The sequence below is a fragment of the Pinus tabuliformis genome, chromosome Q (assembly GCF_031772625.1).
Source record: "Pinus tabuliformis cultivar Carrire ecotype Pingquan chromosome Q, CPIR1, whole genome shotgun sequence".
Taxonomy (NCBI): domain Eukaryota; kingdom Viridiplantae; phylum Streptophyta; class Pinopsida; order Pinales; family Pinaceae; genus Pinus; species Pinus tabuliformis.
This window is the reverse complement of record NC_142296.1, coordinates 1340586903-1340607300: the sequence shown is the minus strand read 5'-3', so window position 1 is coordinate 1340607300 and position 20398 is coordinate 1340586903. Positions and strand designations below refer to the sequence as shown.

Sequence of the window (20398 nt, the reverse complement as noted above, 5' to 3'; positions counted from 1 at the left end):
CTATGTAAGTCTTGAAGCTACGATCCTCTCGCTAAAAGAAGATCTTGAAGAATAAAATAAGCAGAATAAAGGACTACTCCAAGCTCTTGAAAAACAAGAAAACGAAGTTTTTGAATTAAGACATCAATTGGAAGAAGGAAGAAAACATGAAGAAGAAGAAGCAGTATCGTGAAAAAGAAGAGCAACATCAGACTGAGGTAAATATTCTAAAAGATAACTTAGAAGAAAAGGATAAGCTCTTACGATTTCAAGATAGTACTAAGATCTTGGATGATATTCTTAGTAGTAAAAGGTCTCCTGCTATCAACACTGGTCTTGGTTTTCATGAATCTGTTAAGGGTGAATCTAGTTCTCAAAATAAGACAAGGAACTGTAATGCACAATCTGAAATACTCAACAAGGAGATGAGAGGTCAATCCCATCAACAACCAAGGAAAGAAACTCTTCAAAGAAAATATTTTACTCCTCCGATGAATAATGTTGAATGTTATGTATGTCATAATCTTGGACATGTTGCAGCCAGATGCAGAAGTAGAATGGTTCAAAGATCATCACGTTCTAGGTACTTTAAGGGATATTGTTTTTCTTGCAATATGTTTGGTCACGAAGCTGTTGATTGCTATAGAAGGAATATGAAACATGTAAGATGTTATGCATGTAACAAGCTGAGACATATAGCAAAAGAATGCAGGAACAAAGTACGAGCACCATACCAAAAGGAGAAAACATCATCACACTTGAAGATATGGAAGAAGAAGGAAGTATAGTCAGAAAGATGTGGCACAGCACAATGTACAGACATAATCAACTCAGAGGAAGCTGAAAGTGTAAAACTTCAGTGTTCTCAATATCATACGCAAGTTTCATAAAGATAAGACGCGTACATACGTGAGTTAGACAGTGCACAGTCGCGTATATGTCAGTTTGAAGAAAAGCAGTGGCACAGGCTCAGAAAAAGGGTCTGATATGATTCAGTCCATTATTTGCTCTGTTTGATAATGGTTACAATCTGTTGATGATGTGTGGAAATGTCTTGATACTTGTAAGATGTTTAGAAGTGTTTTGATCCTAACTTGTTGATGATGATGCCTTGATACTTCTTGCTGATATATGCATGATCAGATCTGACAGTTGGCACAGGTTCAGGGGGAGCATATGCCTTTAATAATGCATTGTTGGCATTATGGTTAGTAGTCCTTGGTGATGATGCTTATATGGCTAAATGATATATCTTGCTATGATATGGTTATGAGTTGTCCATCTCATATGATTCTTGGGGTTACATAGTTGATTTTCAGATCAGATTTGTGGTTGATTCTCTGATGATGCATATATGGTGCTTACATGGTGATACACAACTTCATTACTTGATGATGAGTCACTCATATGCTGCTGTCGTCATATGCATAAAGATCATATAATACAGTTATGATGTAGGATTCCTATAGTTCTTGGTGCTCATGTGGATGAGGATTGTTGATGTTGATGATATCAAGAAGTCTTGACAAATGATCTTGAGCTCAAGATACATAGTGCTGGATACATGAATGATTACTCAAAGTTGCATTGTTGGAGACATGATGATGATGAGTTCTTACCTATATGATGATAGGTTGATACTTACATATGTTGATTGATGCAGATGTTCCCAAAGTGATGATACTTGGATCATGCAGATCTTGATGAGACGACTATGGTGTTTTTCACATGTGATATAATGTGAATGATTTTGTCGCTGGTCTAGATGTCGTTGACAGATGCTTATAGAGAAAATCATGCATTATGTATGATAGTTGTTGATGACTATCATGGTCTTATTTAGATGTTTGGTCTCTGTTATAAATGACATGTAAAGGTCATATCAAGACTCATGATGTAATAGTTTGTCTCTATCTATTGTAGTCATTTGATGAATCCCTTTTGGTCATATGATGTAATTTGTACCCCCACTATGCATGGGAAAGATGATGTAATATTTCAGTCATTTGGTATCTGTTGTATCCCCACTTGGTTGGGTGGATGAGTCAATATTGGTATATCCCTACTTGGTTGGGAGATGGATGTATGTATGAGTCTTTGGTGATAGGAAGGTCATTTATGATAGAGTCATGTTCTTCTTATAGAACATCTTTTTGCAGACCTTGCTTACAGTCAGGGGGAGCATGAACAACACTCTTCATTAGAGCAGAGATTTCAGCATGTACTCAGAGGGAGCATGGACAGATTGGTACACCTTGGCATATACAAAGGGGGAGCTCATTCAGAGATTTCAGCAGGTACTCAGGGGGAGTATGGTTAGCGAAATGTTTATCAAGGAAAGAGAATATCTTGGTCCGTCCTTTGCCCTTGATGTCAAAGGGGGAGAGTGATTTGGTGTTGTTGCCATCAAGTCCAAAGGGGGAGATTGTTGGCATTATGATGCATGTGTTGTACTTGATGGCAACCCACTCGTAGAAGATCCACACTTTCAATCACCTGTACGCGAAACTGATACGTTCTTGCAATCATGCACACCACACATGACTCAACAACCCCTCCTTGCCAAGAGTTCATAGCACACACTCATTGGCCAAGGATCACATAAAAAGTAATTAATGCCTCAAATACTAATAAGGAAAGGACAAAATATCATCGTTGCATCTTGAAGTGATGGGAAGCACACCATAATTTTTACACTTACTTGCAACGTATGATTTACAATGGTGGCCATAACAAGCTAATACCCCTAAAAAAACCAACTTAATAAAGCAGACCACCGTGAATGGTGTGGATTCATCTGTTGAACATGTTCACCTTTCGGCTCCTCTAGCGATGTTTCTAGAACATGGAGCATCAAACACGTGGTTTGTTGGTGTCCCTCTCTGTTGCAATGATTACAACGATTCTTTCTCCTCCAAACTTTCGGGGTCACCTTGGGGCGCTTTCCCCTGGTGTTCATTCGATAAGTGTTCATGGAGCCTTCACTATCGTTGGACTGTGAGGACAAAATTTCGTCATTTGTCGTTGGCTGGTTACTAGTTGTATTGGAGCTTTCCCACATTTCCTTTCTGGTGTATCCGAGTTCTACATGGTGTGGCAACTCCTTGACTTTGATGGGGTTTATGATGCCTTTGCCTTTGATGGTGAGGCCCTTTCCTTGATATTCCATTTTCTTCATTAGTTTGGATCCAATCCCTATAGTATGTTTTTCAAAAGCAGCAAATTCATCATCATGAAAATCATAAGAAATCAGAGAATCGCTTTTTATGTCCAGATAGCTATGTTGCAGCTTTTCCAAGGCCTTGTCCTTGTCTTGCAACTGGCGTAGTAATCTTTGGTTTTCTTCCCTTGCCTCCTATAGAAGCCGCCTTAGCTCAACATTCTCTACTTGGATGTGGTGGTTGATCTCCTCAATTTCTTGGAGTCCTACTGCGGGGAGTTCCCTTTTCGTTATGTAGGTTGAAATCCTTGATTCATTGCCGTTACCAAACCCCAAATCTATGGGTCCTCCTGCCGCGATCCCAAGGGCTGCAAACTTCGTCTCATCACCAGAGTCAGACCCCAAGTCAATGGGCCTACCCCGTGAAAATCCTATAGCTGTGACCTTCTCATCTTCCTCTGGCTCGGAATCTTAGATTTTCTGCACAATGGTGACGGCCTTTTGCTTCCCTTTCTATCATTCCTCTCAGGTCTCAGCTCAGGGTGTAGCTTCCAACAATTCTCTTCATCATGCCCCTCTTTCTCACAATGTGTACAAGAGGGCTTTGCTCCCCTTCTCTTGGCTGTCGCGGTTCTCTTTGAGTGGTCATCTTGTCCATGTGTTCCCCTGTTTTCTAGATGAATGGCCTTTACACTGGCCGAGTCAATGGTAGTAGGTTCAAACAATAATAAGGAATGTCTAATGTAACTATGTAATGATCCAATATACTTGGTTACTACTTCAGGTGAGTCAAGTGCAATGCCTAAATTAAGTGCTTGTTTTCTAAACTCCTCTGTAAAACTTTGCACATCTTGACCTTTGCCTTGCCTTAAATATTGCCAATCCATTAAGACTTTTTGCTTATAACCCAAGGGATAAAATTGTTCCTTTAATGCAGAAATGAAACTAAGCCATGAGGAAATATGATTACCCACAGTCTTACTACTTCGCAATTTTCTCTCCCACCAAACGAGAGCGGTGCCACTCAGTCGAAGAGAGGCCAACTGAACCTTTGCCTCGTACTCTGCAATCTGCTGAATCCTACAGTAGATCTCGATTTGCCTAATCCAGTTATTAAGCTTCTCTGCATTACTTTCCTTGTTATACATGGGAAGATCAAATTTGACATCTAAATTAAAGAAAGGTTTCTTATGCGCATCCCTTGAATTTATATGATGATGGTGATGGGAGGAAGAAGAAATTTCACTCGTTGAAGGAGAAGGAGGTGGATCTCCTCCCTCATCTTCGTGCACTGAACCTTGTCCTTTTGGAGCTTTTTTCTCTGCACTTTCAAGTTTTTCAAGTCTTGAGAACAACTTCTCAACACGATCTACCTTTGTGTATAAAGTCTTGCGGAAGTTTACTTCCTCTTCATAACGAGCCTATTCATCTGCCATGTTTCTCCTTCGATGTGCACGCCCCGCTTCGGGATCGAAATACTTTAGTTTCCCTTTGCCTCTTTGGACCCTGTTCCTTGTTAGCATACAAACATGCAATTCACATCTAAATATACCTGCTCTAATACCACTTGATCCAGGTTATCATTTGCTTATAGATGTATTAAAGAATTACATGAATAATTTGTAGCTTAGCCATAGAGAATTAATGTGCACATGAGAGAAGAAGAAGAAGAAACACATGAAGCATAAGAAGAAGACAAGAAGCTTGATAACAGAGTTCGTCCGTCTTGGACTACGTCTTCGAGCCCTACTCGATCAATGGGGAGGCCTTCATTCATTAAAGGGCATCAGAAAGAGAAATACAATCATCAGTTACAAAAGGGAACTTTATACCTCCATGCTGGAAAATGGCCACAAAATGGAGAGCTCTGTTGCAGAAACTAACATCACCATTGGATTCTCGTCGCCGAGAAGTGCAAAATCGATATAAAACTTGCCCAATTCTAACACTAGACCAAAATGACCCCCCTGGAAATTTTTCTCAAGCAAGGTTCCACCTCTGGTTTTCTATTGCTCAGGGTTCCACTCTCCTGCCTCGATCTGTGTGTCAACCTTCCTCTACCTGGCGCTCTGAAAAATGACTTGTTTTATAAATTGATGGGTGGAATATCCAACAAAATTGTTGGCACAGTTGGAAAATAGTTAGATTAGTAGGGGAGGGGTCGGGCGGTCAAACCCCACCCCTCCCAAAATACCATATATTTTGTTATACATAACAGACTGCATATAATTTTGGGACCCACCCATTAAATTGGTGGACAGTTGTTTAACAAACCGTTTTGGGAGACGGGTTTGCCGTCCCGGTGGCTCGCCCCCATCCCCAGACTCCGTATTCTCCACGGCGGTGGCATTAACATTCGGCAGGCCATTGTATGGTTGACATATGGTGGCGTGGGGTGACGGGATTGGTGGCTCGTGCCCCCACCAAATCTCCACAGCTATGTGACTATTGGGTCGGGTTGGTGGTGGGCGCCGGTGGTTGTCAGCCCGCCCAACCGTGCCACCCATATATGTGTATACAGTGCGGTGGGGTGGCGGGGTCATGACCATCCACCCCCCCATTTAATATGTAATTTTGTTATGCGGTTTGGAAGTTGGAAGGCCGGCGGGGGTGGTGGCCCATCGGCCTTTAATTATAATTTTTTTTTATAACCACCAACATATTTTTAATTTACCCATTTTTAGGCAGAAGGAGACATTTTAACTAGACCACAAATTTACTCGGAATCTGGCCCTATTTCCCGGAATCTGGGAGTCGGGTTTGGGCTAAATGTTTCCTCCTTCAAGCCTGCCACATGGGCAAGTCAACCAAAAACTTTGACTGCTTCTATCTGCTTCATTCGAACTCGGATTGGAGCTCTGTTTGCATCGTTGGAATCAGGGAGACGAGCACTTCGATCTGATGTCTAAAAAATTTCCTTTCTGCCACTTTGAATTTTGAGCCTTTTTCATTCCCCTGGTGTCTTGAGATCCACCTGGATCACTTCTCCCGACCATTGACAAAGCCTTGATAACTATGCCAACTCTTTGGCAGTTCTAGAAGAGCAAGACTCACCATATCATCCTCGGTAACTGTGATTCCAACACTTCCAAGTTCATCATGACACTAAGTGAACTTGGTCAAGTATTTTGGAATCGTCTCACCTTTCTCCATTTTGATTTTTTGAAGTTTGTCCTTCAATGCCAATTTCCTTTGGTCACTAGTGTTCTAATACAAGTCCGTCGGTGTTTTCCACATAGCATACAGAGTTTCCTTGTCATGGAGACTCAAGACAATGTGGTCTCGAACTCCCTAAAGGATTATATGTCTCACCTTCACCACACACTTCTTCCATTCCACTAAATTATGTGCATCTGGTACTGTTGGATTAGAAATTTCTTGATCAATGAATTCCTTCAACCCATTATCCTCTAGCACATCCTCCATTCTCTCCCTCCAGGCTATAAAATTCAAGCTGCCTTCCAAGGCATACTCGAGCCACAAACCGTAGAATGCCATCTATCGACCCTAAAGTATGTATTGCAAATTCGAATTTCACCTGTAACCGAAAATTCAAAACTTCGAAATATCCTCTAATATATTGTCTTCAACTCCGATACCATGTAGAAAATCATGTACATTCACAAGCTCATGCAATGTACTAAATCAAAATACAAGAATCTACTTCTACTTTCAACCAGCGGAAGCCAATAGATCGATGAAAACAATATGAACAAGAAAAAGGTAAATCAATGGCACATAACACAAGATGTATCTAGGGAAGCCACTACTCAAAACCCCACTATTTTTATTGCATATATCATAAATATGAGTGAAGATACAAAGCTTGTTCTCACTAGAACAATTCTGAACAAGTATGCTCAACTCACTTAGCTCACAAGCTAGCTCTTTGCCAACACTTAGCCAATTCTAAAGCTCTCCAAGCCCCTAATATCTTGTGTAATTCCTAGGATGAATAGCCTGTATTTAAAGGGAATTTATGCTTCCAAAACTACGCAATCCAAACATAGGATCAATCTCTAATGCATGCATGGTATTTACACTCCAATAAATAATACAACTGATAGTGCATTGTCCCTACACTCTAGTCTCAACTAGGTCTTTCTCAGAATCAACATGCATGAGTTTCTGGTGAGGGAATCTTCAGTTAACTAGAGTGACACTTGTGGATGCACTACTAAACCAACTGACTGTTAACTCTCTATTGGTTCCACAAACAATTTGGAGCTAATTTAACTTAACTTAACTTAGTAAACTGAGTGGTCTAATTTCCAGCTCAATTTAAACTCATATTGGACCCCTAAAACTTAGGGAGAGCATATACATGACTGCAAAAAGACTTCCAACTCGAAATTCCTATGATAATTAAGTTAATTAAACTTAATTAACTATTTACAAGTTGCCATAAGAATAGAATTCGATTTTAATTCTCAATTTAATTCAAGGATAAATTAAACTGGACTTTATTGTTGCCATTTCTCAACAAATCCATATTTTGCTGGGGAGAAGAAGTGATTCAATGTCAGAAGCCGGAGTGGGATCCTGGAGGCCAAGAGAGTCCATCTTCCAAATAGCAGTTGATCAGAGAGTGAGAGAGATGCAGTTCATAGTTGTGGGACGTAGTACTGCGTAGGGTGACACAGGGACTGTGCAGAGGTAGCAGAGAGCAACTCATCTTGAGCCAAGGTCAGTGTCAGATCGCTAGTGGGAGTGAGATTTTTCTCACTAGACTTATTGTCAATCATTTTTCTGTATGGATTGCTAGATTTGAACATCCATAGTTTTGTACTCGTATTTACTACTACATAACAATAAAGTCCTTAGTTGTTGCACCGGTTTTCCTGAGTTGGGATTTTCCGGGGACTTAGTCCAAAAATAATTGTGTATTTGTGTGTGTGTGTGCATATATTATTCGAGCATTATTTTTCTTTCATCGTTTTTTATTTGTGAAGGCTATAGTGTATTATTTTCGATATTTACCGTAGGATGCAGTAAATAATTTGTTCAGTTCATTTAACAAATAGAAGATACTTAATCAGTTGTTGCAGTAGGATTCAAGGTTTTTCGAATTTTCACATGGTATCAGAGCACATATAGTAAGGCAGAGAGCTCAGTAGAAAAAGGGAAGAGGAATTTTGAATCTCTGCATAGGCAACCATTCGAAACCCTCAGAGGCAACGTAGTCCTTGACCAAGAGGGTCAACTTTTGAGGAAAAAATTAATTCTCTAAGAGAGTCAACAAAGAATAAATTTTCCAGATCAAAGATTACCAAAGGCAGAGGGAGCAACAACATTTTCCTTGCAGAGCAGATATTCAACTGGGATGCAGTTATTTTGCAGCAATTTTCTAGTGCAAAATAGCGCAAGGAGGAAGGAATAGCACACACTAAGGGAATTATTTTCTCATGGGACTTCTGTTGATTTTGGGTAGCATTGGATGTGCTCTAACCATGAAATTTGATGGAAAGGTGAAGGCACATGAGATCTCCAGAACCCAGAAATCGTTTGGAGAAATTCCACCCGGATGAAGAGTTATTAAAATAATTAATATTTTTAATGGGTCCCTAATTCTAAACTTAGGAAAATTAAAATATTAATGTGTATTAATATCAAATGGGTGAGAAAGTTCTAAGTGATGAGGATCAATCCAGTTCTAATCTTAGCCATTGATTAGGGACTTAATCTCGGCCATTGAATCGTCGACGGGAAAAGTATAAGAGGAGGCTTGAGGGTTAGTTGGAGACACGCCAACAAAGATCAAGAATTCAATTTTCTGGGGCAGGGTTTGCGGAGGAAATCGAGTGAGTGATCAGTTGTAGTGAGCGGCAGTTCAGCAAGGGATTTTGATCCTAGGTTGAAGAATACATATCAGAGAGGCAGCAAAGTGTGGGAAGAGGCAGCTCAGAGCCTAGGAGAGCTGATGCAGAGGCTAAGGAGGCCATCGCAGAGGACACAGACGTAGAGGCTGATGCAGAAGTCGAAGAGGGCTTCAGAGGTAGCGCTAGGAGTGTCTGTGGGGCATACTGGGAGTTTTTCAGCTGACGTAGAGACGAGGAAGGGTGACACAGTTCTAGAGGAGTTCTTGGAGCATCTTTTGCTATCCAACACAAGGAACAACCAGAGTCACTATGGGATCGTTCATCCTATTGCTAATTTTCCAGAATATCTGTCTCTAGATAGAGGTACTACTACCAAGGATATTCTCTGAAGGGTGAGCCATCTCTAGCACCCTAGTTGTATTCATAAATTTTCTTAATAATAAAACCCTCATATATGTTGCATCGATTTTCCCGAATTGGGTTTTTCCGAGGACGATTGTCCAAAAATAACGGTGTCCCTTGTGTTATTGTTTATGTTTACTTCAGTGCATGATTTGTATATCTATGAAGGTTTCATTTGTGTTTACTTCGATATTTATGCATTTAAATAACTTGTTAATGTAAAGAACAAGTAGGATATAGTAAACCAAACATTACAGTAGGGGTTTCTAATGTGTTAGATTAAAAAAATTTCACATGGTATCAGAGTGATTGTAGATCATAGGAGACTGAAGGTACCCACCGGAAAATCTGAGAGTTTGCAGCAGAGAAGAAGATATCCCGAGAGAAAGTGTTGTTCCAGAGCGATAGACGGAGAAGGAAGGGTGACGCAGTGCAAAGAAGGTGGCATAGAGACTCACGCAGTGCTTGCGTCAACATTCTGAGCCAGGAGGGGAAGACGCAGTAGCTGGGAGGAGCCCACGCAGTAGTTGCGTCAATTGTACAGGTCAGTGCAGAGGCAGAGGGGCGCAGATCAGGCCTACGCAACGCCCAGTCATCTTTCTCAGCCAGTAAGGATTGACGCGGTGGCCAGGAAGAGTTGATCCAACTTTCACTGTGATTGTGCAGAGCTAGAAGGGCTTAGATTCTTCAGTTGTCGAGGCTAAGGGAGCTGTGCATATTTTTATTTAAGGAGCTAGTGGGACACTGGTTCTGTCAGTGCAGAACAATGTCTAAGGAGACTAAACCAAGGTAGAGGGAAGCACTACCTCGACAAATTTCTAACCAAGAAATCTAGATCTAGGTTGCAGCAACAAAGGAGGATTGGAGAGGAGTGATTCGACAGTTGCCCAGAGGATTTTTGAGAGGGAAATCAGGACTTAGAGGGACTCTAAAGAAGAGGAGTAGAGATGTCAGTGAACAGATTGATGGATCATGACAGATTGGATGGGGCTTCCAATTTTGTCATCTGGAAGGCCAGGATCTTGGCAATCTTAGATAAACATTGCATCAAGGACTATGCCTTGAAAACTATAGTTGTCCCAGTTGACCCTGATGCAAATGAGAAGTATGAGGAGGCCCATGCAAAGGCAAAATGCATGATCCTAGACAAGGTCGAGGATCATTTCATACCACATATTGCTGAGAAGAACACAGCAAGGGAGATGTGGCAGATTTTGACCACCTTATACCAGGGCTCTTCTGTGCAGCGGAAAATGTTATTGGAATACCAACTAAGGTCATATCAAATGCAGAAAGGAGAGGAGATAGATCCCTTCCTTCTCAGGTTGCAAGGGATTCATGACCAACTTACTTTCGTGGGGTCTACCGAGGATCCAAAGTTCATGGTTAGGAATTCCCTAAATGCAGTCTCCGAGGAGTGGGAGACATTTGTCCAAAGTATCTTGGGTAGAGCGACTCTCCCCAGTTGGGAGGAGATGTGGGCAACTCTTCAACAGGAAGAGCTTAGGAGAATGACCAAGGCGGGGAGTAGCGGGAAAGGAGTTTGAATCAAGAAGGAGGAGGAGGAGGATGCAGCTCTAGCATCTACGAGACAACATCGGGTTCAAAAGAGGAAGAAGAAAGACATCTCCAAGATCAATTGCGTCAACTGTGGGGAGCTGGGACATTATGCATCTCAGTGCCCCTGGAAGAAAGGCAAGGGAGAAGCTTCCGACTCAAAGAATGCTCCAGCAAAGGTGGAGAAGGATGTCGAGACTGATGACGATTGTGCCATGAAAGCTCATGCGCCTCTAGAGAAGAGGTGGGTAGACATAGAGTTGTAGTCGAGAGGACAACATATAGGGGTAGGATCCTTGAGGTGCCCAAACTCTTGGATCACATCCGGATATGGGGACCCTTAACGATAGTAGCATGATGACAGGTGTCGAGTGGAGAAATGTGTGATGGATCAGCAAGGCAGGGCTAGAGTGCAGAAATTTGAGGCAACGCACTGGAGGTTGCCACAATGCGAGAGGCACAAAAGTGTTTGTAGCAGCACAGTGGCAGCAGAGGGTGCACAAGATAGTAGTAGAAGTAGCTTCAACATCATGAGGCTTTTAGATTGACCAAGATGTCAGTGTTTGGATGAAGCCATTTACTTACTTCTCGGTAACTAAGTTGTTGTGCAACAGTTAGCAGTGGTAGTGCTATGGGTAGCATGGGCTACATTTTTTAGAGGGAGCAATAGTACAGATGTAGCAGTGGCAATGGCAGTGTCATGGGAAGTAGTGCAAGAAGAAACGGTGTTGAGGATGTGAGGAAACAGGCCAAGCATCAACATTGGTACCGATGCAGAGGATCAGTGTGATGTTTTTATGGTGAGGCATTACTATAGCACATTCCTCGATAACAGGGAGTGTTGATTTTTTTGGTAGCATCGTATGTTCTCTAGAAATGAAATTCGATGGAGAGGCTAAGGCACATGAGATCTCCAAGACCCAGAAATAGTTTGGATAAATTCCACCTGGATGAAGAGATATCAAATTATTTAATATTTTTAATGTGTCCCTAAGTCTAAACTTAGGAAAATTAAAATATTAATGTGTATTATTATAAAATGGGTGAGAAAGTTCTAAGTGATGAGGATCGAGCCAGTTCTAATCTTAGCCATTGATTAGTGACTTAATCTTGGTCGTTGAATTGTCAACAGGAAAAGTATAAGAGGAGGCTTGAGGGTCAGTTGGAGATTTCACACCAAGAGAGATCAAGAATTCGATTTTATGGGGTAGGGTTTGATGAGGAAATCTAGTGAGTGATCAGTTGCAGTGAGGGGAAATTCAGGAAGGTATTTCGATCCAAGGTTGAAGAATACATAGCAAAGAGGCAGGAAAGTGCCGGAAGAGGCAGCGCAGAGCCTAGGAGGGCTGACGCAGAGGCTACGGAGGCCAGCGCAGAGGACACAGAGGGTCGTAGAGGCTAACACAGAAGTCGAAGAGGGATTTAGAGGTAGCATTGGGAGTTTTTGTGGGGCAGACTGGGAGCTGATCAGCTGACGCAGAGCCGAGGAAGGGTGATGCATTTTTAGAGGAGTGCTTGGAGCAACTTTCATTGTCCAGCACAAGGAACAACCAGAGTCACTATGGGATTGTTCATCTGGTTGCTGATTTGCCGGAATATATGTCTCCAGATAGAGGTAATACTACCAAGGATATTCTCTAAAGGGTGAGCCATCTCTAGCACCCTAGTTGTATTTAGAAACCTGCTTAATAATAAAACCCTCATATATGCTGCACCGGTTTTCCCGAATTGGGTTTTTCCGTGGACGATTGTCCAAAAATAACAGTGTCCCTTGTGTTATTTTTTTTGTTTACTTTAGTGCATGATCTGTATATTTGTGAAGGATGCATTTGTGTTTACTTCGATATTTATGCATTTAAATAACTTGTTAATGTAAAGAACAAGTAAGAGATAGTAAACTAGACATTGCAGTATGGGTTTCTAATGTGTTAGATTAAAAAAATTCACAACTTCTAGCCTAGAAGTTTGATTTCTCCTAGCAAAGCAATAGTAGCTGTGAGTAGATTTTACCACTCCAACGGGAAGTGCGTAGAGCGAATCAACAACTGTGCAAAGGAGAAGAGGAGAAATTCGACTTTTATCAGAGATGGCATTAGCAAGGCTAAGAGATCATGATCGATTCGAGGGAGCCTCCAACTATGTGATCTAGGGCAAGAATTTCATGTCTTTTTAGATGAATACGATCTCAAAACCTACATCGATAGTGTGGTATTTGTACCTACAGATGCAGATCCATAAAAGGCCTATAAGAAGGAGATGGCAAAATAAAAGAGGTTGATTCTCAATGGGGTTCGAGATCATGTGGTGTCTCACATAGTTGGCAAAGAGACTGCTTGACAGAAGTGGGAAGCTCTTGCTACGCTATACGAGGGATCTTCTGAGCAGCGGAAGATGTATCTTGAGGAGAAACTAAGATGCAAAAGGATGAAAAAAGCGGAGCGCATAGACCCCTTCGTCACTAGGATTTAGGATATCTGAGACCAGTTGTCTGCAATAGGGTCAGCACCCTAGCCTACAAAATTGGTGCGGTTAGCTCTCAATAACGTTTCCGAAGAATGGAAGGTCCAAAGTATTTTGGGAAGAGAAAAGTTGCTAGATTGGGATTGAATGTGGGCTGATCTGCAGCAGGAGGATATGAGGCAAGATTTGGTGAAGAGAACCATCAGTGACAACAACAATAGTAGTGGTACGAAGAAAGTGAAGGAAGAAGAGAATGTGGCCCTCGCATCAAAGGCGCAACAGGAGAAACACAAGAGGAAGAAGGACATTTCCAAGGTCCTTCAAATGTGGTGAGCTTGGCCACTACAACACTCAATGTCCTCTCAGAATGAAGGAAAAAGAGGAGAAGCGAGATCAGCAGGTTGCATCTGCAGAGATCGACAAGCTGTCCCCCAAATTGGAGGAAGATTTTGCCATGATCATTGATATACCTCTAGGAGTGAGGTAGGGTGATTTGGATTTGTAGCCCCAGAGAGCTATAGGTTGGGCAGGATTCTTGAGGAGGTCCACCTCATGAATCAATACCTTTCTATGGGAGCCCATATCATGCAGTAGCAGGATGGATCAGTGGTAGATGGTGCATTCAGATGCCAGAGTGACAAATGCAATGGCTAGTAGCGGTCAAAAAACCACTACAAAGCAGAGTTGGCAATAGTGCAAATGGCACATAACAAAGTCAGCAACAATGCATAAGTTTTAGTGATAGCGCAGAGACTAGAAGTAGTCAGAAACTCAGGTGAAAAATGCATCATATTGATCACAGTTGATTCAGTATTTTGGATGCTTTTCACTCACAGTTGTTGCAGTTGCAGCAACAATAGATGGAGAGGGAGTTGCAGTGTTGGCAGTGATTCAGCAGGGCCAGCAACAACACAGATGCAACATATATCAGAGTTGCATAGTAGTTTGTGGGCAACAACAACTAGACATCAACATCGTGACAAGAGGTGGTGCAGAGACAGGGTGTTGCTTTAGTGGGTTGCAGTGCTAGAACACATTCCTCGCTAAGAGGGAGTGTTAGTTTGTGTAGCATCGTATGTGTTCTAGCCACAAAATTTGGTGGAGAGGCTAGAATACATGTATTCTCAAAAACCCAGAAATAATTTATGGAAATTCCACCTAGAGAAGACTTAAATAAAATAATTAATCGTTTTTTAATGTTTCCTAAAAACTTAGGAAATATGATTAATTTAAGGGTAGTAATTAATTCATGGTGATAATCTTCCAAAAGAAGACATGGATCGAGCTATAGTTAATCTTAGACATCAATTATGTTTTAATATTGGTCGTTGATGTCTCAATGAGAGGTTATAAGAAGAAATTTGATGGGGGTTGGAGAACATGCTTGAGCCACCAGCAGTTTGAATTTACTGGCTAATCGAACTCCAAAGTAGGAGCGCTGAGTTGCTAGAGAGAGAGAGAGCTAGTGAGCTCGAAGCAGTGAGAGAGGGGCAGGGATAGTAAGGCCAGAGGGATATTTTTCAGTCCGGTGAAGTGCATTGTAGAGAGGCAATAAGTTCCACAGAGAGGCAACACAAAGCCACGCAGAGGCAGTGCAATGCTTTAGAGGGGAATCTATATTTTACTGGGGAGAAGTAGTGATTCAGTGCTAGAAGCCGGAGTGGGAGCCCAGAGGCCAGGAGAGTTCATCTTCCAGACAATAATTTATCAGAGAGCAAGAGAGACGAAGTTCTGAGTTATGGGATGCAGTACTACGTAGGCTGATGCATGGACTGCGTAGAGGCAGCAGAGAGTAGCTCATCTTGAGCTAAGGTTAGTGTCAGAACGCCAGTGGGAGTGAGATTTTTCTCATTAGACTTATTGTTAGTCATTTCTCTGTATGGATTGCTAGATTTGAGCATCCATAGTTTTGTACTCAGATTTACTATTACATAATAATAAAACCCTCAGCTGATACACCAGTTTTCCCGAGTTGGCTTTTTCCGGGGACTTAATTTAAAAATAATTGTGTATTTATGTGTGTGTGCATATATTCTTCCAACATTCATTTTCTTCAGCATTTTTTTATTTGTGAAGGCTACAGTGTATTAGTTTTGATATTTATCTTAGGATGTAGTAAATAATTTGTTCATTTCATTTAACAAATAGAAGAAACTTAATCAATTGTTGCAGTGGTATTCAAGGTTTTCTGAATTTTCACAGGGGCTTCCGCGATAAGAGCCATCAAGTAATGAACCATCCTATGGACCAACCACCATCTGTCGAATATTTCTCTTTTGGGTCTCCGCCAATTGCTAGAATTGAGGTTTGGATACTGAATGTGTTCAAAAGTTGATCAAACAACTTGACCTTACTAACGCACAAGAATTGATGTTTCGGACATCGGGGCTTACATTTTAAGAACCACCAACCCTTTTTATAACCATAATTGAAATAAATAGAAAACTACTTGACAAAGACATCTCATCAAACTATCATCTGTCATCCAGGCATAGACAAGTCACCACGTCCCTCCTTAGCACAGGTCAAAAGTTGTTCATCTGGTTCAATCTTGATATTGGAGCTTTCTCGTCTTCACAGAGCATTTGTTAGAGTGGTCAATTCCAACAAATTTACACTCACATATTGAGTTGACCAAACTCAATATGTTTAAAATGAAAACTCCAAAATTTGAGATTGGAACAAGATTGCAACAGAAACATCTGACATGGAGATCTCTTCCCTGCAAAAGCGAAAAATTGAAATTTGTCTCCAATTTTAGCACTTTTGACATATATCACTAGCCATTTGAAACTCCTCTGCACCAGATCTCAAATCCAAATCTGTGTAGCAGTATGCACAATTCAAGGACATGATTTTGCAGATTTATAATATGACAGTGCACACAATTTCGACAAAACCATCCAGGCATGAATTTAACTCCTTTGCAGGTTGCAGGGAAATAAGCACAAACAAAACTTTACAAATAGAAATATTACAAAAAGATCTTATGATGCTTGAAGAAGTTGCAAACAAAAAACAAATCTACACACACAGGATCACAAAAAAATTAGCACACTAAAACTAAATTCTCACACATCTATACTAATATGTACAAAAACAATAACACTCAGGATCCCTCACATATTTATTTCCCTCCCTTGAGGGAGTCAACCCAATACCAGTTCTGATACCATGTTAGAAAAAATAGAGAGAGTACATTATGACACACACATAAATCACTTGATATATTTATTCATCACAACATAATTTACAAATATATAGGACATAGATCACAGGCTTTCATGAATCTAGATCCTAAGAAAGTAGATCTATGACTTAGATATGACACGACTCCAACTCATAACATAGGAATCAACAACTTCTAGATTAACACCTCGGGACTCACAATGAAAACTACACTTGACATGGAAGCATTACTTCCAAAAAAACGATGGAAAAATATTTGAACGATCTAAAATGTTGCATTTAGAGAGGTTCAATCCAAGTGTAAGCATAAAAATTATAGACATATTTACGTCAATGGCCATTATGAGTGATCCAAAATGGATCCAGCATGGCCTCTAAATCTAAAGTCTTCAAATATAGGTGAAAGTGGAACAAGGTTGAAGAGCTCGTTGAAACGAAGCTAATGGTGCAAATCGCATGCAAATCCGAGTTCAGATAAGGAAATTAGAACTAGTCAAAGATTCAGCTCAAAAGGTCAATCTCTACGTTAGCTAACATGTGGCAACCCGGGAAAGAGTCACAGGTTCTAAATGATATTAGCACAGCAGATGATGTGGTAGTCAGAGATTGGTTCAGGCCTTAGATGATGAGGAACATCGGTAAAGGGCGGAGATCGTCTAATCAAAGGAGATTGGTGCATATCACATCGAAACATGTAGGCAAGTTATTTGGGAGAACGAACCTGATATATTTATGAAAAAGAAGCTAAACTCTTTGAGTTCCGACAGGAGGGCGGTAAATGGTTTATCGCACGGGCTCTAAGTGGTAAGTGGTAATTCAGGGTGCTCACCAGATCCCATTTATCATTTGACACGTAGCACGCCGCAAGACAGAGAAAATCGCTTTATTAGGTGGGTAACCATCGTGCAAGTGGTCCACCTGATATGGCTGTCCACCGTTGGATCGAACGGTGGAGATCGAGTGGACTGCTTGGTGATCGAGCCAAGCGTGAACCGCCAGATTCAACAGGACAGATCAACGGTGCGGAACGTCTAGAGCCATTGACGAACGAGACACGATAGCCGTTGGATTGTCCTATCTCGAGATCAGCGCTTGGGAAAGGTCGGATGGTTGGGGTCCACCCCGCGCCCGCCGATCCTTTCATTTATAGTCTGTTTCTATTATAAACATATTGTTTCCACGTTTAATGCAAATTGTAACTAAAACATGTTATAAAAACACAGTAACACAGAAAGTTGACGGGGTATGTATTTTGGAACCGTTCCAGGGGGTCTGGAGGTCAGGGTGACCAGTATGGTCGTGTTTATGCTCATTTCGACTCAAGGATTCGAGCGAAACTCAGTGGTGAGTTCCATTTTTGTGTTAAGACTCTGTGTGATCTCACACTTGTAACAACCATTTTGAAGACATAATATAGAGGTTAGCACTGGAAGCTAGGACCAGAAGACGTAGCCAGGAAGTCTGGTGAACTCCTTTATCAATTTTGGTTGTGTTGATGTGTTTCAATTATGTTTTCTAATTGTTTAATTGTTTGTGTTATTCGCAATCTTTTCGATCCATTGCACTAAGTAATGTAGACAACCCCACACATAAGTCTGTAATACCTTTAACAATTTCAGATCAATGAGAGGTTTCATCCAAGTGCAAGTATTAAAAGGAAATATTATCTTTATGTTTGTCGATTTTGAAATATTTTGAAAATTAACTTTATTGTGTTGAAAGGAGTAATTTAGTATAGAGGAGATGTGTAGGCTTATACTTAATGTAAGAAAGATTAGTGGTAAATATTTGGTAAAAATAAATAACAATAGAAATAAAAATAAAAACAAAATAAACACACAAAATTAATAATTATAAATATAAACATAATAAAAAAATTTGTCCTACTTTTTTATCATTTAAACCAACTTTGTTGATTGCTAAAGTCAGTGAATTGAGCATTTGGAAGAAACTATATGGGTCATTGATTTTTTGGTGGTGACGTTGTTCTTTGATTGATTAAAATTAACTTGTATGTGCTTTCTTTTCTCCTTCTTTTGAATTTTATGATGTTTATGTCCAATAAATTTATTTTGGCTTTAATGTTAAATATCTATGTATGCATATATTTGTTTGTTTCTTTGTTTATGTGCTAATTTTAATTGTATCTTTCTGTCATTCAAATGCAGATATGGAGAACAATGATGGCATCTATTACATTAAAGCAATAAAATCTATTGCAACAACCATAAGTTTTATTTCCTACATTTGCAAAAGGGTGGATAGGAAACATGGCTTTCATCCTTATTTTATTGATGAGCATATTCATATCTTGCATGTAATGAAATCGGATGTCGAAACCTTGTATCATTTGCACCAAAGAGAATCTGGGAAGAAAACAAGAAGAGAATTGTTGGAAAGCATGAAGTATCGTGAGCATTATCCTGTTGATTTGAATTGGTGTTGCTTCAGTCATCGGTCTTGACTGGGTGTGTTTTGGAAGAGGCTTACATTAAATAGTTTTGTTGTGGTTGAATATTTAAAGTCCATTTTCGTTGTACAATTTTTTAATGTTAAGAGACCCAAAAAATATCTCTAAATAATATATGTTAATAAAATATTTCTTTTTCCGGTTTAAGTGTTAGGACATTCAATATTCTTGTCATTGATGTTATGATCCATAAAATTGTTTCAATTTTCTTTCATTTTTAATTTTTTGATAGCGTTTAATATTCTTCCATTGTATTCAATATTTTTCCATGCATTTGGGATATGTTCAGGGATGTTGTTTGTATTCTTTAATGCATTTCGGTTTATAATATGTGATGGTTTTTCATATTTTTCTTGCGGTTTGTATACGTGAATTTATAATATTTATCCCTTGGGTTTAATATTCTCCCTTCAGTTCATAATCTCTTGGGGTTTTAGTTTCAATCTCGTGTTTATTATTTCCTTGGGTTTATAATATCAATCCCTTCGGTTTATTAATCAAAGGGTTCATATTCTTAGGGCTTAATATTATTCCCTTGGGTTTATTTATTTAACGGTTCATATTCTTAGGGTTTATTATTATTCCCGAGGGTTCAATATTATTCCTTTGGGTTTATTATTCCCTTCAGTTTAATAAATGTGGTCAATATGGTCAACCATGGACAATCATGTTCAACCATGGTAAATCATGGCCAACTATGTTTTATAAAATCAATCATGGTCAATCATGCTTTGCCACGGTCCAACATCACATTGTGACAAAGACTGTTTCAATATGAAAATCAACCATGTTCCAACACCGCATGGTCACAAGGATTGTCTCAATATGAAAATCAACCATGCTTAACTATGGTCAACCATGTTTATTTTATCGTTTATAATATTTGTCTTAGGGTTTATAATATTAGTTCCTTGGGTTTAATATTATTCCCTTGGTTTCTTAGTCTCGGGCTTTAGTATTAATCCCTTGGGTTTTAGTATGAAAAATAACCATGGTCATGAATGCTCAAATATGTTTATTTAAGGGTTTATATATCTTGGGTTTATATTATTCCCTTGGGTTTAATATTATTCCTTTGCGTGTATAATCCCTTGTCTTTTTAGTATTAATTCTTTGGGTTTATTATTCCCTTATGTTTATATTAATCATGGTCAACTATGATCAATCGTAGTGATCCATGGTCATCCATGGTAAACCATGTTTTATAAAATCAATCATGGTCCAACGTCCCATTGTGACAAAGATGTTTCAATATGAAATGAACCATACTCAACCATTGTCCAATGTCGCATTGTGACAAAGATTGTCCCGATATGAAAAACAAGCATGGTCTAGCATGATCAACCATGGTGCAACGTCGCA

At 39.9% G+C, this 20398-nt stretch overlaps 1 protein-coding gene across 1 annotated transcript in view; it reads left to right on the top strand.

Moving 5' to 3' along the window:
* LOC149224819 (putative carboxylesterase Os04g0669500) overlaps nucleotides 1–19183 on the top strand; it is a 378827-nt gene extending 359644 nt beyond the window's left edge. Inside the window, exon 7 of the mRNA XM_089386290.1 lies at nucleotides 18735–19183. The gene's annotated coding sequence lies outside the window, so the exon portion shown is untranslated. The remainder of the gene's footprint in view (nucleotides 1–18734) is intronic.
* Nucleotides 19184–20398: the final 1215 nt, after the last annotated feature.